The sequence below is a fragment of the Dasypus novemcinctus genome, chromosome 5 (genome assembly GCF_030445035.2).
Source record: "Dasypus novemcinctus isolate mDasNov1 chromosome 5, mDasNov1.1.hap2, whole genome shotgun sequence".
In the NCBI taxonomy this organism is placed as follows: Eukaryota; Metazoa; Chordata; class Mammalia; order Cingulata; family Dasypodidae; genus Dasypus; species Dasypus novemcinctus.
Window position 1 is genome coordinate 161,090,411 of NC_080677.1, and position 5,037 is coordinate 161,095,447.

Consider the following 5,037-nt stretch of genomic DNA (forward strand, 5'->3'; position numbering starts at 1 on the left):
TTTAAATGCTTCTGTCATTCCAACTAGATTAAAAAATCCTCATGGGAAGGGTGCTTCCCTTTCATAGCTCTGAATTTCCCCCAGAGTGCCATGAATCTAGTAGGTATTCAATAAATGCCTGTTGAATCAATAAACAAGTCAGTGGAAGCAAAGGGGATATGCAAAGGAGAAATGAAGAGGCACAGAAGAAAATCTTTACAATTTTTTTGTCCAGGTCTGCACTTTCTAATTCCATTTGCATTTGTTGCTGCATATGACTTCTTTTCTGTGAAACCCACTAAGATACCCCCGAGTGTTACTAGATGTATTTGAGGAGGATTTCAAATAGAGAAATTTGGAATCTTGCATGTTTGTAAGTACAGAAGAGAGAAATATCACTGGTTGCTGTTGCCATCGTCTTCATTTTAACCTGAGGCTTAGGTTGCCTAGGAAACACAAGTTACAAACCTAGGGCACAGAAGGACACAACTGCAACTAGATCTTGAAGAGACTGAGGAAGGCTGCAGAGAGCATGACCACTGCATTTAAGAATATTTATTCCAGCATCCTTTCAACAAGAGGAAAGTCAAACTTAAAAAACTATAGGTTAGCAGCTCTGCTGTTTTCAAATCAAATGGTTTCAAACATTTTAGGTCCAGAAACCATATTCTGCTTCAAAAGATCTATGGACCCCCTCTCTTCCAATTGCCATTCCAAAATCTCCCCAAAATTAACTTGCCAGTTTTGGTGTGTACATCTCCAACTTTACTTCACCTAAACATCTCAAAAGGAATACATCTAAGCAGAACACATTATCTTTTATCAAATTCTACTCCTCCCTCTGCAGTTTCTATCTCAATAGAAGTCCTTCCTACCCACCAAGAGCTAATTAAAAATCTAAGGTCCTTCTGAATTTCTTATAAACAAAAGAAGTTGGACATGGAAGAGAGAAGCCATGAGGAACAGCCAGAAGCTGGAAGTCAACAGAGTCTGGAAGAGAAAGGAGGGGCTGTCACCATATGACAGAAAAGCCATGGAACCCCAAGACTGCTGGCCAGCCAAAGATACTGACTCCAAGAAGAGGCCAGCCTTCCAGCCTCTGAAACCATGAACCAATGAATTCCTGTTGTGAAGCCAATCCATTGTATGGTATTTGTTTTAGCAGCCAGAAAACTAATACATGAAGATACTGCATTTGTTTGTTTGCTTCTCGAAGGGATTGATGTTGTCGAGTTTCACTCTACCTGTGTAGATTTACATTACTAAAGAGAAACAAAATCAAGAATGCATGATATGTGAGGAGCATCTTGAGAAAATTATTAAGACCATAATGCGCATTGGTCTCAAGCATAGACCAGCTATTTTTTTTTTTAAACACCAATTTAGTTAAGATATGAATACTTAAGGATCCTTTGACCTGCAACCCCATATCATGGACTTTGCCTCGCAGAGAAAAATGCACTTATACGGAAAGGTGTATCCATAAGCATATTGATATGGATTCCAGAATTGTTTTTAATTACTAAAAAATAGATGCAAATTAATGATCCACATGTGAGATATGGATGTGTAAATTATTATAATTACATATAAAGTGCATATAATAAAACTCTCTCTAGTCACTTAAAAAAGCAATGGTGTAGATAAGTGATGGTGCAGCAGCAGAGGTGCCTATGAGGTACCTGCTGCCCCTGCTGCCCTCGCCACTGCTGTCTCCATGGCGAGGAGGAGGAGGAGGAAAAGGAGGAAGAGTGTGAGCTCAGGGACACAAGTACACAAATAAAGGATAAAGTATTTTATAATATGACTCTCCGATCAAGTATAACATTTTAATGCTTTGCCTCTAGACTCCCTTGTGCCATCACTCTGCCAGCAGCAACTGTAGTTCATAGCCAAAGAATGTGTCAAGGTTGGGCTTGCAACCTGGATGAAGAGATGAAGTAAAATTTTCAATTATAAGAAAATATAATTACATTGCCGTGGACACCGAGTTTTCAGGTGTGGTGACAAGACCCATTGGAGAATTCAGGGGCAACCTTGACTATCAGTGCCAGCTCCTGCGGTGGAATGTAGACTTGTTAGATAATTCAGGTAGGACTGATGCTTATGAATGAGCAAAGAGGACACCCTCCAGGAACTTCAAGGTGGCAGCTTAATTTTAAGTTCAATTTGGCAGAGGACGTGTGTGCCCAGAACTCCATAGAGTTACTAACAACATGAAGAAGAAGGAATTGAGACCCAGTACTTAGGAGAAAGTCCTCTGACATCCAGAGCTGTCCTCTGTGAAGGGGTGAAATTGTTATTGTTTCCTAGTGGTTAGGACTTTGGTCATTTAGTCAAAATCCTTCTTTGAGCTCCTTCAATTGTTTCTTCCTGTCACTTATGATGTGAAGTATCACATGAAGAGCTGCAAATATCTCAAAGGTGGGTTACAGGAAGTTGCTGATCAGTTAGAGCTGGGACAGGTAGTATGACACATCAGGCAGGAGCTGCTTCATTGCTGACAGTAATGGCCTTTTTCAAAATGAGAGAAGGATGAAGACATCCATGTCATTTTCCCAGTTAGTTTTTAGATTCAGAGTATTAAAAATCTTATTTCTGGCAAGTTCCTGGGCAATAAATCTTGTAGCAGTTTGACATGGTTATGAATTCCAAAAATAGATATTGGATTATATTTGTAAACTTGTCTGAGTTATGATTAAGGGCTTTGATTGGGCCACATCAGGAGGGTATTGAGTCCTCACTGGTGGGAATCACAGATAAAAGACATGGCAAAGGGCAGAGTTGGAGTTTTGATATTGCAGTTTTGATGCTAGAGTCTTGAACTGGAGCCCTGGGAAGTAAGCACAAAGAGTTGGTTGTGAGGAAAGAGAAGGAAGTCCCAGGAAGAGAGGAACTCAGGAAGCCTGAACCCTATAGACATTGGCAGCCATGTTGCTCAAACATGTGGCAAAAGACTTTGGTGAGGGAAGTAACTTATGCTTTATGGCCTGGTAATTGTAAGCTCCTACCCCAAATAAATACCCTTTATAAAAACCAACCAGTTTCTGGTATTTTGCATCAGCACCCCTTTGACTGACTAATAAAAGCATCTATTAAGTGAAAATAAGTTTAGAGGTACCACATAAGTCATATCTACCATAGTCAAATGAAAATATTCAAGAGTATTATCTTGAAATGTAATTCAAAAGGAAATAAAGTAATTAGCACTTCATGGAATCACTACTTTAAAAACTTAAATGTAGGTCCAATCATGTTGTTTCTTAGATCAGAGAATGGAAGCCAGAGGCTGTCAACTTTTATCCAAGAGCACACAAATTAGACACCAGTCACATTTGTGCTGCTACAGCCAAGTCAAGGAATCCTTATGTTAGGTTTCCCTTGGCATTACCTTCTCATAGGCATTTAACTGCTGGTAAAAATATTACTTGCTCATGCCATTCTTCAGCTTTCTGATTCCAAATGTGTAGGATTGGACTACTGCTTTTTTAGTAAACTGAGGCTTACAAAGGGGGTTGAATTCTAAAGGAATTAAATCTGGTATAGTAGTTAAATCAAATTTATATTGGGTAGACCATCCTTAAGTGCCAGAAGGTGGAGATCAGTTCCTCAAATAAAGGAAGTTAGTTATAGAATGTGAAATGTCATGCATCCCATTCTACTCTAAGGTTATAGAGTTAGGTTACATGTACAAGTATACCAGGCTATAGGTAAATGTGAAGAGAAGAAAATTAGTTGTGCAAAAACAAATATTTTGCCTGGAAAATATTTTTCTTTTTGTGAAATACTTGATGTAGAGTTCTTTCAAATATATCCACTCAGATATTAAGTAGACTCAAAACTCTTCTGAGAATTTTTTTTTTAAAGATGATGTAGATTTATATCTTTTGGCTTAGAACATGTCTACCACATTTAGGCAAGTGAATAAGTCAGGTAATGGAATACCATATGTAGTTTGACCCCATTTATGTAAAAAATTGTTTTCCATAGCTATTGAATTTTCATACACAGAGAGGTATTCAATGGGCATTTAATCAAATGGTATGACAATTAAAAATGATAAAAATCATTTATTTAAACTTTTTTATTAAAAATTAATATAATTAACCTATGACCCTTATTATTACATTATTTTCTTCTTTCTTTTTTTTTTTGGATGTTACATTAAAAAAATATGAGTTCCTCATATACTCCCCACCCCCCTCACCCCACTCCTCCCTCATCAACAACCTCTTCCATCATCATGGCACATTCATTGCATTTGGTGAATACATTTTGGAGCACTGCTGCACTCCATGGATAGTGGTTTGCATTGTAGCTTACACTCTCCCCATCTCCATTATCCTGTGACTCAAGAACTATTGTGATCTCATTTTTCGTATCAGGGATTAAAAATAAGAAATTTACACAGGCACCACTGCTGGTAAGTGATGGATCTAAATCTAAGCCTTTCTAATTCAAACTCTGTGCTTTTCATCACTGCCTACTCTACTTCTCTGCTCCACACATTTTCTTGTGAGTGTCTAATCACTTTTTTTTTTTTTTTGCTGATTGATGGTTACTGTGCTCTTTCCAGCCTGTCAGTGGCCTAGTTCTGGGAACGTACCAAGAACGTCACCTGTCGAGCCTTTGTTGTCCTGAGACATGGGGCCAATTTGGGATGGGGTCGTTCCTTCCCCTGCTCCCATCAGATCCTTTTCTCAACAGGGCCTGGGGAAAAAGAAACCCATAGGAACTATATACATCTCACACAACACACACACATACACACCCACGGCATTTCTGGGGACTTTTTGTGAACTTCCTCTTTCTACACTGCACGGATCCATTAACTTATTTAAGAGGAAAAGTAGGACTAGAGCTTCTCCCTCAAATGGTAAAACAAAAAGAAACAGCAAAGGTCTTTGACAGACAGTAAGAAAAACATGTTTGGGGGACTACTTATTTTTAACAGAATTCCAATAACTATACTGTCCAACCACTCTGGTGCTTCGGACAAATGCACAACAACTTGGCTGAAATTACTGTGACTGGAATGGGCTCAACATATACAACTTA

The 5,037-nt window shown here is 38.6% G+C and overlaps 1 pseudogene; it reads left to right on the forward strand.

The window, feature by feature from the left end:
- Positions 1 to 934: 934 nt before the first annotated feature.
- LOC101429398 (CCR4-NOT transcription complex subunit 7-like) lies at positions 935 to 2,518 on the forward strand (annotated as a pseudogene).
- The last annotated feature ends 2,519 nt before the right edge of the window (positions 2,519 to 5,037 follow it).